The sequence below is a fragment of the Cherax quadricarinatus genome, chromosome 55 (genome assembly GCF_038502225.1).
Source record: "Cherax quadricarinatus isolate ZL_2023a chromosome 55, ASM3850222v1, whole genome shotgun sequence".
NCBI lineage: Eukaryota > Metazoa > Arthropoda > Malacostraca > Decapoda > Parastacidae > Cherax > Cherax quadricarinatus.
Genome location: NC_091346.1, coordinates 20,919,794 through 20,934,639, shown reverse-complemented (window position 1 = coordinate 20,934,639; position 14,846 = coordinate 20,919,794). Strand labels below are relative to the sequence as shown.

Sequence of the window (14,846 nt, the reverse complement as noted above, 5' to 3'; positions counted from 1 at the left end):
TCCCACTAAAACAATATTAATTCATTATAGATAAATCAATTAGGTAAAAGGATTAAGATACAGAACCCAGGGCACAGAATATACCTTGACTATATGATTATTATATTTATTACAATGACCTGCCAATAGTTAGATATTTTATGGATATACCTTGGTTGTCCAACATACTCATGAGGGATTTAATATGTCTATCCTTTTCATGGTCTATCAGTGTCATGAGAAATGAGGTTGGAGTGCATCCCTCCAGGGCATTCTTGGGCAGTAAATTTAGTGCCATCTTTTCAATATGTTACATAGACTTGTAGATGGGATATACCAACTGGATCTCCTAGAACAGGGTGACCCAAAAAGAAAATACTTTCATCATTCAACACTTTCACCTCACTCATACATAATCACTGTCTTTGCAGAGGCACTCAGATACGACAATTTAGAGGTCCCTCCAGACTCAATATCCCAGACCCATCCATTAAAATGCAGGCATTGTACTTCTAATTTCCAGGACTCAAGTCTAGCTAAATCTATAATAACCAGTTTCCTTGAATTTTTTTTTTTTTTTTTTACAAGTTGGCCGTCTCCCACCGAGGCAGGGTGACCCAAAAAGAAAATACTCTCATCATCATTCAACAATACTTTCACCTCACTCATACATAATCACTGTTTTTGCAGAGGTACCCAGAACACAACAGTTTAGAAGCATATACATATAAAGATACACAACATATCCCTCCAAACTGCCAATATCCCAAAACCCTCCTTTAGAGTGCAGGCATTGTACTTCCCATTTCCAGGACTCAAGTCCAGTTAAATAAAATAACCGGTTTCCCTGAATCCCTTCACTAAATATTATCCTGCTCTCCAACAGCTCGTCAGGTCCCAAATACCATTTGTCTCCATTCACTCCTATCTAACACGCTCACGCACGCTTGCTGGAAGTCCAAACCCCTCGCTCACAACACCTCCTTTACCCCCTCCCTCCAACCTTTCGAGGACGACCCCTACCCCGCTTTCCTTTCCCTGTAGGCAATAGGTTGGTAGACAGCAACCACCCTGGGAGGTGTGTACTACCATTCTGCCAAGTGAGTGTAAAATGAAAGCCTGTAATTGTTTTACATGATGGTAGGCTTGCTGGTGTCTTTTGTCTGTCTCATAAATATGCAAGATTACAGGTATGTCTTGCTACTTCTACTTACACTTAGGTCACACTAAACATACATGTACACATTTATTTATACACACTCATCTGAGTTTTCTTTGATTTTATCTTAGTTCTTGTTCTAATTACTTCTCCTTTTATATCCATGGGGAAGTGGGATAAGAATCTTTCCTCCGTAAGCCATGCGTGTTGTAAAAGTCAACTAAAATGCCGGGAACAATGGGCTATTAACCCCTTTTCCTGTAATAATTACTAAAAAGAATAAGAAGAATAACAGATAAATGGATAAAATATTGCTGTACATTAACAAAAAAACTTTCTAAATCTACAGATAAATATTAACACATTGAATACTAGCACACACTTCTCCTACAAAAATAAAGGCACTTTATGACCCCCCCCCTATGCTTTAAATTAGCACTACCCATGATTATAATTGATAATTTCTTCTAGTTCTAATTTGTCAGCAAACAATAGATATTGGTATAATTGTTTTAATATACAGCACTTATTGTGTCACTTAAGAAAAAGTAAATTATGACCTATAGAGTACTGATAAAATTGGAATTTATTTAAAATTTACTTGGCATTGTCAGATATTTTGTTTGTCTGGAAAATAAGTTTTGTTACAATATACTTTATTATAGCAAAAACCAAACTTTTTTTTTTTTTAACTTTTGCCTTTTCTCCTCTGCTTCTGTTATCTGAAATAATTTATTTTAACCCTTAAATGGTCCAAACAAATTGACGTTTAAATTCGTAGTGCTACAAAAGTAGATCTACTTTTTTTAACATATTTTCATATGTAACAAAAAATAAAATGTAGATAAAAGTTTTTTTTACACGTTTTCAAATGTAAAACAAAAAAAGAAGATCTACATTTTTTTACATACTTTCAGATGTTGAAAAAACGTATATATACGTTTGGACCATTTAAGGGTTAATATGATTTGAGACCATTATTTGAAGCACTGCATGTTTTTTGAAAACCTCTAATCAGTTTTGGCATTTGTTTCAGCAGTTCTGCTCCTAGGTACGTAGAATGAAAGTTTTTTTTTGCTTGACTGGGTTATCTTGTTATTGTTTGGATTATAGCAAGTTTTGATGTCTTTGTAGAACACACACTATTTTGTATACAGTGGAACCTCTACTAATGAGTGCATCCATGTGCGAGTTTTTCCAGAAACGAGCAGTTGATCAGTCAATTTTTTGCTTCCATAGGCGAGCGAAATTTCCAGATGCGAGTGGGCCTCAAGGGAGGTTCCTTGATGCTGGTGAGGGGCTCTTGCTCTTGATCTAGGGAATTGGATCATCTTATTGAAACTTGGGCAATGTATGATGGAAAGATGTTTCTTAACGTGCACCAAAATTGAAAGAAATCTGACTAACGTTAATAACAAAGTTCACTTCTAATCTATTAGCCGGACCTTAGCGGTATATTTTCGTATGGTTTTTATGGTTGTATTCTCGTTTTTTTTGGTTTCAGTTGGTAGAATGGAAGATATATTACAGAAATAGATATGATTTTGATTGCTTTCACAACAAAAAGTACCTTGAAATTGAGCTCAAAGTAGCAGAAATGTTTGATTTTTGCCGATGTTCACGAGTAAACAAATGATGTCACCGAGTGGCCATTCCAATATGGATTCATGAATGGGTTGACATTATTTGTACAATTATTACAATAATGCAGTAGTTTGCATAACAGTAAATCTTCTATTTTTTGTCTGAATAAAAATTCCAAATGGTAAGCAAGAGTATTATTATAAGAATATGTACGTACTAATAATAATACGTATGTATAATATAATAATTGTTTACATAATAATATACATAATATAATATTAATTATTAAAAGAAGACATACACACTAATAAATAATACATAGTTATAATAATAATAGTAATAATAATACTATAAGTGAGTTTCAGCTCGCCATCACAAGATGGCAGTGTTCATCAAAACATGGCCGCTCAGGGACGGAAGGAAATCTCGTGTTTTCCTTACATTTCGTGCACTTAGTTTGCTAAATTTCGTCTTTCTAAACATAGGTCCTAAGAAAGCAAGTGCAAAGGAGAGTGCTGAGAAGAAAAAGAGGATGATTTCTATGGAATTAAAGCAGGAAATCATACATAAACAGAAATTAGGTGTAGCATTAACCCTTTCAGGGTCCGTGCTGTAGATCTACGGCTTTACGTTCAGGGTTAAAACCGTAGATCTATGCCATGAGCTCAGCTCACTCTGATAAGCTGTGAGTGGTAAATTTGGGCTTAGATAAGAGAGAATACATCTATGTGGTATGTGTGCACCACATAAAACAAATCCTGCAGCACCGTGATTTTCGATTAAAACAGCGATTTTGCAGTGTTTTTTCGTATGTTTTTATAGTTGTATTTGCGATTTCTTGGTCTCATTTGATAGAATGGAAGACATATTACAGAAATAGAGATGATTTTGATTGGTTTTAGCACTGAAAATGGATTGAAACTGAGCTCAAAGTAGCGGAAATGTTAAATTTTTGCCGATGTTCAAGAGTAAACAAAGGACCTCACACGTCTAATACACATCAGCTGGTGGGTCTAATATACATTCACAAATGTAGTGATGATATTTATACAATTATTACAATATTGCATAACAGTAAATCTTCTATTTTTTGGTTTGAATAAAAATTCATTATGTGAATAAAAAATCAAAATGGAATTCATTTGTAAAGCCTCAAAATGCAACTAATGAACAGAGGAAATGTTAGTTTAGTGCCAGGAATACCTACAATGTTTATTCTGGACCCTATTTTGAAATTGGAATATTTTGAACTTTGTGTTAAATTGGCCAAATTACCAATTTCCGATCACTTTATTTTGTAGTTGGAACAGTTGACTTGGCGATTTCTTGTGCTCAATCGATAGAATAGAAGTAATACTAGTGAAATAGCTAAGAATTTGGTCGACTGGAATAATGTAATTGGCCTAAAATGGGAGTCAAAGTCGGCAAAATCGCCGATTCGTAAATATCGCTGACACGTCAAAATTCGTGAGAGCATAATTTCATTAATTTTCCATCAAATTTCGTACTTTTTGTTTTATTACCTTCAGAAGAAGATTCTCTACCATTTCATAAGAAAAAAAATTTTTTTGAAAATTCTTGGACCCTGGTGTGCACTTTGAAATTTGGCCTCTGGACCCTGAAAGGGTTAAGAGTGTAGCATTAAGAGTGTACCATTAGGAATGTACCATTAAGAGTGTAGCGATTAAGCGATAGAAAAAGGATGATCTACTGGAGTATGCCTTACAAACACACTGTTTTCTGTTATAATAAAAGCATGGGAAGGTATGCCAGAGGAGCAGGAATGGCCGCCATGGTGGCCTTATACACAACAACAATGGCTTCTGCCTCTGCCTTCATTAACACTACTAACATAAGTAATATTTCATTCATTCTAGTGTACATTTCATGTTTCTATGTTATTAATATTGTTTATTATGTCATATTAAATGAATTATGATAGATAAATAAGCCATAGAGTTGATATTAGGGAAATTATTAATTTTATGGTGCCTGGAATTCCACTGGAATGAATTAATTCTAATTTTTAATTTAAATGAGGAAAATTGACTCTGCAAACGAGCAAATCCATATGTGAGCAAGGTCACGGAACGGATTAAACTCGTTAGTGGAGGTTCCACTGTATATTGTATTGTTCAGTCCAGTAGGGATGAAAGAAATTCCTATTACCTGGGCAGTTAGATATTTCCTTTAACCTTGAATGTTCTCCATAATACTGTTTGTCAAGTTAGCTGCCAGATTTTTATTTTAATAATTCAGTAAAATTTAACCTATCCAGTTTTACATTAATCAGTACCACCACACCCAGCATGGTGTGGATATTTGCCAAACTGAGGTTGCATGGAGTGTGGGGGCTTGCAGTGAAGAAGGGTGTGGTATATGCAGTAGGGCCCCACTTATACAGCAGGTTCCAGGCTACCGCCGTAGAGTGGAACTTCCTCCCCCCCCACTTATAAATGCATATAAATACTAGATGACAAGTTTACACGAATATATATATAGTTAGAAGTAGAACAATAAAAAAGTAAAAGTACATAAATAATACACTCATTATTTACCTTAAAATATTTGTAGTCTTAATGTAGGGTGAGATGAGTAGTATTTATTTTAAGAAATCAGGTGTGGTAGGTATGGCAGCCAGCCAGGCTACCATACTAGGACACCCCACCTGCACATAATATACTATGACATTTAAAGCATCCCAGAGCAATAAAATGCATATGCAGTTCACTAATTACTTAAAATATTTGTAGTTTTAATGTAGGGTCAGAGGTGAATAAACGATAAAACGAATAAACGAGAGAGAGAATGAGTATATGAGAGAGAACAGATGTGAAGTTACGTAAACAAACCAGGCGAATGCGTATGGTTTTGGTCCACACGTTTGTATTATACCATAATACAAAAACTTTACATTGTGTACAAGCTGTCTCCACGTTGATACAGTAAAATAAATAAAGAGCAACACTCCCATTCTTATGTAACACCATTTTTAGAAGAAATGATGCTCTGGGTGAAGGCATACGAAAGGAATAATTTTCTACAGTTGCCCCTAGTAATAATATAGTGTACACATTTTCTCTGATGTTGAACTAGAGAAAACATAATTCTTGCTGTCACTCCTACAAGTCGCTTGGCTACCACATCTCACAGTTATGCTAATTTATTCTACTGTGGGGTGTATTTATCATGTTTATACATTATGTAGCATGTTTATTATATAATTTTGAAAAAATATCAGAGATGGATTATGAAAATGTGTATATTAACGTAATATACAACATTTAATGTGTCTCATTGATTATTATTATTATTATTATTACAATTTATTAACATGGCATCTCAAGACATAAGACACTCTTACTGATTTTAATGTGTACCTGCATGCTGCACAGTATGTAAGTTTACTTAGGTACAGGTACACATATGTATAATTATCAGAGTATATATAAAATATGAAATAACTTTAAAACACTTGAAAATTTGGAAAGTTTCCAGACATAATGGAGAGATGCAGAGATCATGGAGAATGTAAACAAACTGGGTGGGGCACAGTGACCATATTAGAAAGTCAGGTGGAGAGCCGTATAGCAAGTTTTGGTCATAATTTGAAATGTCTGTATTAGTGGAACGCTGTAGAGCGGGGCCCAACTGTATATGTACCGACAATCAGTTTAGTTTGAGGGACACATTTGCAACCCTTGGATATTTTACATGGCTACATTTCACTTGCTGGGAGCTTCATGAAGCCTCAATTGAGACTTGTTAAAGCTTTGAACAAGTGAAATGTAGGTACAGTGGGGTATGCTATAACAAATTTAATTGGTTCTAGAACCTTGTTCATTTGTTATAGGGGTAATTGTTCCAGGCCCACAAATACAACCCCTTAACAATGAAAAATATAATATAAAATTGTAAAAAAAGTGCATAAATGTGCATTCAAACTCCCGAAATAAAGAATATCATTAACACTTGTAATAAAAAATTACTATATCCTACCTTATGTTGTTCAGCATGCAGGACATGAGGTAGAGGAGAGAATTACTGAGAAGAGGTGGAAGGAGTGGACCGATATTCATGCGCAGTATGCAAATAGTCCTGCCCAACCAACATTTTCAATTTTGTAGGGAAAAACCATTCATTATGTGAACATTCATTTTACTAGCTGTTCATTACAGCATACCCTACTATATAAAATATCCAGAAGTTGAAAATGTGTTCATTTACGAAAAACAAAAAGGCACAATACCATGACTGGAACAATACACAAATAATCCCTACATAGGAGAGAGGCTAACAATGACATTTCAGTCCAACTTGAGCCTTTTACAAAGTCACTTACACAGTGTGACTTTGTAAATGGTTCAAGTAGGATTGAAACATCATCATTAGCTTCTCTCTCCCATATGTGGGTTATCTGTGTAGTGTTCATTTATCTATAATGCAGGAGTTTGTTGCTGTGTAGGCTTCCTGTACTGTCATGTTTCTTTAGTTTTAAAACTTCTTTTAGCATTGTTGCCTAATACCTAGAGGCAAGTGATTTTTATCACTGTTGGTGAGGATGACCAACATTACTGGATAGCAGGAAGAAAGTATGCCTGTGAGGGACCCATAATATACCTGTGTATTTATATATTTTAAAGTTAAATAATTTACTATATTGATACTTCTCAGTACTGTATATATTACACTGCCTATGCTTTTATTAAGCAGAATGGGATGAGCAAGATCATCATATATATATCAGAGCTCCACATCTTATATGTATATGTGTATGAAAAAGGGTCCCAGTTTATGAATTGTCTGCCTGGTGTTTCAATGAGTTTTTTTTATAGAAACATAATAATACAAAGGGTGTATGTGAGTCTTACCTGTATACAGTAGGGCCCTGCTTTACGGCATTTCGCTAATACAGACATTTCAAATTATGACCAAAACTCACTATACGGCTCTCCCCACCTGACTTTCTAATACGGTCACCACACCCCACCCAGTTTGTTTACATTCTCCGTGAACTCTGTAAGCACCACCTCTCTCCATTATGTCTGGAAACTCCAAAATTTCAAGTGTTTTTAAAAGTTATTTTGTATTTTATATATGTACTCTGATACATTGTATACCTGTACCTAAATAACTTACACACTGTGCTGGCATGCAGGTACACATTAAAATCAGTAAGAGTGTCTTATGCCTTGAGATGCCATATTAGTAATGATAATAATAATAATCTCTGAGTCTTATTAAATGCCATATATTACGTTAATAAACACATTTTCATTAATCCATCTATGATATTTTTTTCAAAATTATATAATAAACATGATACGTAACATATAAAGATGATAAATACATCCCACAGTAGAATAAATTAACATAAATATGAGATGTGGTAGCCAGACGACTTGTACGAGTGATGGCAAGAATAACATTTTCTCTAGTCCAACTTCAGAGAAAATGTATTACTGGGGGTTAGTTAGTTTAATATGTTTATTATGCACCCCATACCCATCTTGTGGGCGGTAGTCAAAAGATTACAGAGGTACATAATTGGTCCAGGGACTGGACTCCAAAGTTTTGATAGCTGAGCAAGTTACAGAGGTAATGAACTCACAATTTACAAAGGTAATGAACTCACAATTTACAAAGGTAATGAACTCACAATTTACAAAGGTAATGAACTCCAGGTAAGTCTGGTCACAATCATGACAAGTTACAAAGGTATTTACAGATTACAGAGGTACGTAATGGGTCCAGGGACTGGGCCCCCTAAGTTTTGATAGCTGAACTAGGTACAAAGGTAATGAGCTCACAAGTTACAAAGGTAATGAATTCTGTAGAATGGTTACTTACGTTTATACTTTGGCTACAATCATGAACAAATTATAGAGTAATGAGCAATTCACACTTCCACACCCGGTCACAACTGTAATGAGTTATTGGTGCAAATATTGATTGTTGAGTCACACACACACACACACACACACACACACACACACACACACACACATGCACACACACACACACGCGTGCGCACGCACACACACACACACACACACACACACACACACACACACACACACACACACACACACACACACACACACACACACACACACACACACACACACACTTTAGTTTAATATCTTTATGCACCCCATACCCATCCTGTGGGCGGTAGTCAAAAGATTACAAAGGTACATAATGGGTCCAGTGACTGGACCCCAAAGTTATGATAGCTGAACTAGTTACAAAGGTAATGAACTCCAGGTAGATCTGGTCACTAATCATGGCAAGTTACAGAGGTAATGAATCAGCTTCACTCCTATACATGGTTACAGTCATGAACAAATTACAAAGTAATGAACCACTGATACGTCCACACCTGGTCACAATTGTAATGAGTTATAAATACAAATATTAAGTGGATCATACACCCACACTAGTACTGGGGGTAACTGTAGAAAATTATTCCTTTTGTATGCCTTCACTCAGAGCATTATTTCTTCTAAAAATGGTGTTACATGAGAATGGGAGTGTTCCTTTTGATTTATTCTACCTTATCAACATAGAGACAACTTGTACACAATGTAACTTGTACACAAACCAGACGTGTTCACCTGGTTTGTTTACATAACTCTGCGCCTGTCCTATCTCATGTACTTATTCTCTCTCTCATTTATTTGTTTTATCTTGTTTACTCACCTCTGACCCTACATTAAGACTACAAATATTTTAAGGTAAATAGTGAGTGATCAGTATATACATTTTATCACTCTGGGACGCTTAAATGTCATAGAATATTGTGTGTGGGTGGGGTGGCCTTGTATGGTAGCCTGGTTTATAAGTGAAAAAAAAAAAGTGTTCCATTTTACGGCGGTAGCCTGGAACCTAACATGCCATATAAGAGGGGCCCGACTGTGTACTTCATCTCACCGATTGTAAAACTTTCATTGGTTTCTAGATGCCTTGTTTGTATATACAAATGACTGTAAATTGGGACCTTTATAACATGGGCCCTCCTGTAAATAGTTGTAATTTTCTGCCTGTCTCTGAGTAGGCTTACCTTATGTCCTGTTTTGACCAGGAGTGTCCTGGTATGGAAGTCCTGGTCAGTTTATTTTGTCCCGGACAGAAACATCGCAGCAATAAAAATAAAAATTGAAAAATGGAAATTTCAATAAATTTGCTATACTGTGTATATATGTGCTTGTAGTATTTTGTTCTTCAAATTTCAACATTTAGAAAATAACTAATATAAATTGTAAAGAAAAATGGGTTCAACTCCAGTCATTTTAAGGATTAGAACATTTCTTTACCTAACCTTGGCTGTGTCATGGAGTATGTTTTTTTTTTTTTTGTCTACCCAGCACCTCTGCTCCTGCTGAAAGGTTATTCTTGCTGATGAACAATGTATGGTCTCAGGAAAGAGGTAGAGTGACTGAATTTACAGTAAAAGAGCTAGTGCACTGCAAAATAAACATTGATTTAAGTTCCTGCAAGTTTTATGAGAAAAAAAAATAACTATTGCTAAGGAAGGTTCATTCTAGCGAAAAATACAAATGGTTCTCCAAAGAGTGATTCCATATGTTGTTTTTTCTTTTTCATTCTGTATTGAAAGTTGGTACATTTTAGCAGTTATTTGTTTGAATTAAACAAAAAATACACCTACTGTATGTTTTATGTATATTTTTTTCAAAACTTTAAAAATGTCCCAGTTTAGTCAAAGAAATTACAGTAAGCCTATATATATTTTTTTAATACACCAGCCATTTCCCACCGAGGCAGGGTGACCCAAAATGAAAGAAAAAAAATTTTCATCATTCAAACAAAATCACTTGCTTTGCAGAGGAGCTCAGATACAACAGTTTAGAAGTCCCTCCAAACTGCTGTTAGAGTGCAAGCAGGATAATATTTTGTGAAGGGATTCAGGGTAACTGGTTAGCCAGACTTGAGTCCTGGAAATGGGAAGTACAATGCCTGCACTTTAAAGGAGGGGTTTGGGATATTGGCAGTTTGGAGGGACTTCTAAACTTCAAACATAATCACTGCAAAGACAGTGATTATGTTTGCATGATGAAAGTTTTTCTTCAATTTTGGGTCACCCTGCCTCAGTGGTATCCCAGACCCCTCCTTTAAAGTGCAGGCATTGTACTTCCCATTTCCAGGACTCAAGTCCGGCTAACCAGTTACCCTGAATCCCTTCACAAAATATTACCCTGCTCACACTCCAACAGTGCGTCAGGTCCCAAAAACCATTCGTCTCCATTTACAGTGGACCCCCGCATACCGTTGGCATCACATAACGTTAAATCCGCATACCGCTACATTTTATCGCCAAGATTTTGCCTCGCATACCGCTAAAAAACCCGCTCAACGCTGTTCGTCCGAGACGCGTCTAATGTGTGCCCTTAGCCAGCCTCACATGTTCTGCCGGTGGCATTGTTTACCAGCCAGCCTCCGCGGTAACATCCAAGCATACAATCAGAACATTTCGTATTATTACAGTGTTTCTGGTGATTTTATCTGCAAAATAAGTGACCATGGGCCCCAAGAAAGCTTCTAGTGCCAACCCTACAGGAATAAGGGTGAGAATTACTATAGAGATGAAGAAAGAGATCATTGATAAGTATGAAAGTGGAGTGCATGTCTCCGAGCTGGCCAGGTTGTATAGTAAACCCCAATCAACCATTGCTACTATTGTGGGCAACAAAAAGGCAATCAAGGAAGCTGTTCTTGCCAAAGGTTTAACTGTGTTTTCGAAACAGAGATCGCAAGTGATGGAAGATGTTGAGAGACTGTTATTGGTGTGGATAAATGAGAAACAGATAGCAGAAGATAGCATCTCTCAAGTGATCATAAGTGAAAAGGCTAGGAAGTTGCATGAGGATTTAATTAAAAAAATGCCTGCAACTAGTGATGATGTGAGTGAATTTAAGGCCAGCAAAGGTTGGTTTGAGAGATTTAAGAGGCGTAGTGGCATACATAGTGTGATAAGGCATGGTGAGGCTGCCAGTTCGGACCACAAAGCAGCTGAAAAATATGTGCAGGAATTCAAGGAGTACATAGAAACTGAAGGACTGAAACCTGAACAAGTGTTTAATTGTGATGAAACAGGCCTGTTTTGGAAGAAAATGCCAAGCAGGACCTACATTACTCAGGAGGAAAAGGCACTCCCAGGACATAAGCCTATGAAAGACAGGCTTACTCTGTTGATGTGTTCCAATGCTACTGGTGATTGCAAAGTGAAGCCTTTATTAGTGTATCACTCTGAAACTCCCAGACCGTTCAGGCAAAAGAATGTCCTCAAGGAAAATTTGTGTGTGATGTGGAGGGCAAACAGTAAGGCATGGGTCACTAGGGACTTTTTCTATGACTGGTTACACCATGCATGTGCCCCCAATGTGAAAGATTACCTAACTGAAAAGAAATTAGAACTTAAGTGCCTCCTGGTCTTAGACAATGCCCCTGGTCATCCTACAGACGTGGCAGAGCGACTTTATGGGGACATGAAATTCATTAAGGTGAAGTTTTTGCCTCCTAATACCACTCCTCTCCTGCAGCCCATGGACCAGCAGGTTATTGCAAACTTCAAAAAACTGTACACAAAAGCTCTGTTTGAAAGGTGCTTTGTAGTGACCTCAGAAACTCAACTGACTCTAAGAGACTTTTGGAGAGATCACTTTAATATCCTCAATTGTGTAAACCTTATAGGTAAGGCTTGGGAGGGAGTGACTAAGAGGACCTTGAACTCTGCTTGGAAGAAACTGTGGCCAGAATGTGTAGACCAAAGGGATTTTGAAGGGTTTCAGGCTAACCCTGAGAATCCTATGCCAGTTGAGGAATCCATTATGGCATTGGGAAAGTCCTTGGGGTTGGAGGTTAGCGGGGATGATGTGGAAGAGTTGGTGGAGGAGGACAATGAAGAACTAACCACTGATGAGCTGATAGATCAACTTCAACAGCAAGAAGCCAGACCTGAGGAAACTGGTTCGAAGGAGGGGAGAGAGAAATTGAAGAAATTGCCTACTACAAAGATTAAGGAAATCTGTGCAAAGTGGCTTGAAGTGCAAACCTTCATGGATGAAAATCACCCTCACACAGCTATTGCAAGCCGTGCTGGTGACTATTACACTGACAATGTTGTGAAACACTTTAGGGAAGTCATAAAGGAACGAGAGGTACAGGCCACTATGGACAGATATGTTGTGCGACAGAACTCCAGTGACTCTGAAGCTGGTCCTAGTGGCATTAAAAGAAGAAGGGAAGTAACCCCAGAAAAGGACTTGACACCTCAAGTCTTAATGGAAGGGGATTCCCCTTCTAAACACTAACACTCTCTCCTCCTCCCATCCCATCAATCATCACCAGATCTTCAATAAAAGTAAGTGTCATGTAATTGTGCATACCTTTTTCAGTTTGTGTGTATTAAAATTAATGTTTCATGTGGTAAAATTTTTTTTTTTTTCATACTTTGGGATGTCTTGCACGGATTAATTTGATTTCCATTATTTCTTATGGGGAAAATTCATTCGCATAACGATAATTTCGCATAACAATGAGCTCTCTTGCACGGATTAATATCGCTATGCGGGGGTCCACTGTATTTCTATCTAACATGCTTACGCATGCTTGCTGGAAGTCCAAGCCCCTCGCCCACAAAACCTCCTTTACCCCCTTTCTCCAACCCTTTCGAGGACGACCCCTACCTCGCCTTCCTTCCCCTATAGATTTATATGCTTTCCATGTCATTCTACTTTGATCCATTCTCTCTAAATGACCAGACCACCTCAACAACCCCTCTTCTGCCCTCTGACTAATAAATACTTTTATTAACTCCACACCTTTTCCTAATTTCCACACTCCGAATTTTCTGCATAATATTTACACCACACATTGCCCTTAGACAGGACATCTCCACTGCCTCCAACCGTCTCCTCGCTGCTGCATTTACCACCCAAGCTTCACACCCATATAAGAGTGTTGGTACTACTATACTTTCATACATTGCCTTCTTTGCCTCCATAGATAACGTTTTTTGACTCCACATATACCTCAATGCACCACTCGCCTTTTTTCCCTTATCAATTCTATGATTACCCTCATCCTTCATAAATCCATCCGCCGACACGTCAACTCCCAAGTATCTGAAAACATTCACTTCTTCCATACTCCTCCTCCCCAATTTGATATCCAATTTTTCTTTATCTAAATCATTTGATACTCTCATCACCTTACTCTTTTCTATGTTCACTTTCAACTTTCTACCTTTACACACATTCCCAAACTCATCCACTAACCTTTGCAATTTTTCTTTAGAATCTCCCATAAGCACAGTATCATCAGCAAAAAGTAACTGTGTTAATTCCCATTTTGAATTTGATTCCCCATAATTTAATCCCACCCCTCTCCCGAACACCCTAGCATTTACTTCCTTTACAACCCCATCTATAAATATATTAAACAACCATGGTGACATTACACATCCCTGTCTAAGACCTACTTTTACGGGAAAGTAGTCTCCCTCTCTTCTACACACCCTAACCTGAGCCTCACTATCCTCATAAAAACTCTTTACAGCATTTAATAACTTACCACCTATTCCATATACTTGCAACATCTGCCACATTGCTCCTCTATCCACTCTATCATATGCCTTTTCTAAATCCATAAATGCAATAAAAACTTCCCTACCTTTATCTAAATACTGTTCACATACATGCTTCAATGTAAACACTTGATCTACACATCCCCTACCCACTCTGAATCCTCCTTGCTCGTCCACAATCCTACATTCTGTCTTACCTCTAATTCTTTCAATTATAACCCTACTGTACACTTTTCCTGGTATACTCAATAAACTTATTCCTCTATAATTTTTACAATCCATGCTCTCCGCCAATCCCTAGGTACCTTCCCCTCTTTCATACATTTATTAAACAAAAGTACCAACCACTCCAACACTATATCCCCCCCCTGCTTTTAACATTTCTGTCATGATCCCATCAGTTCCAGCTGCTTTACCCCCTTTCATTCTATGTAATGCCTCATGTACCTCCCCCACACTTACATTCTGCTCTTCTTCACTCCTAAAAGATGGTATACCTCCCTGACCAGTGCATGAAAT

At 37.2% G+C, this 14,846-nt stretch overlaps 1 protein-coding gene across 7 annotated transcripts in view; it reads left to right on the top strand.

Annotated features, from left to right (window-relative positions):
• LOC128693894 (major facilitator superfamily domain-containing protein 12-like) overlaps positions 1–14,846 on the top strand; it is a 128,809-nt gene that overhangs the window by 97,312 nt on the left and 16,651 nt on the right. The gene's annotated exons all lie outside the window — the stretch shown is intronic.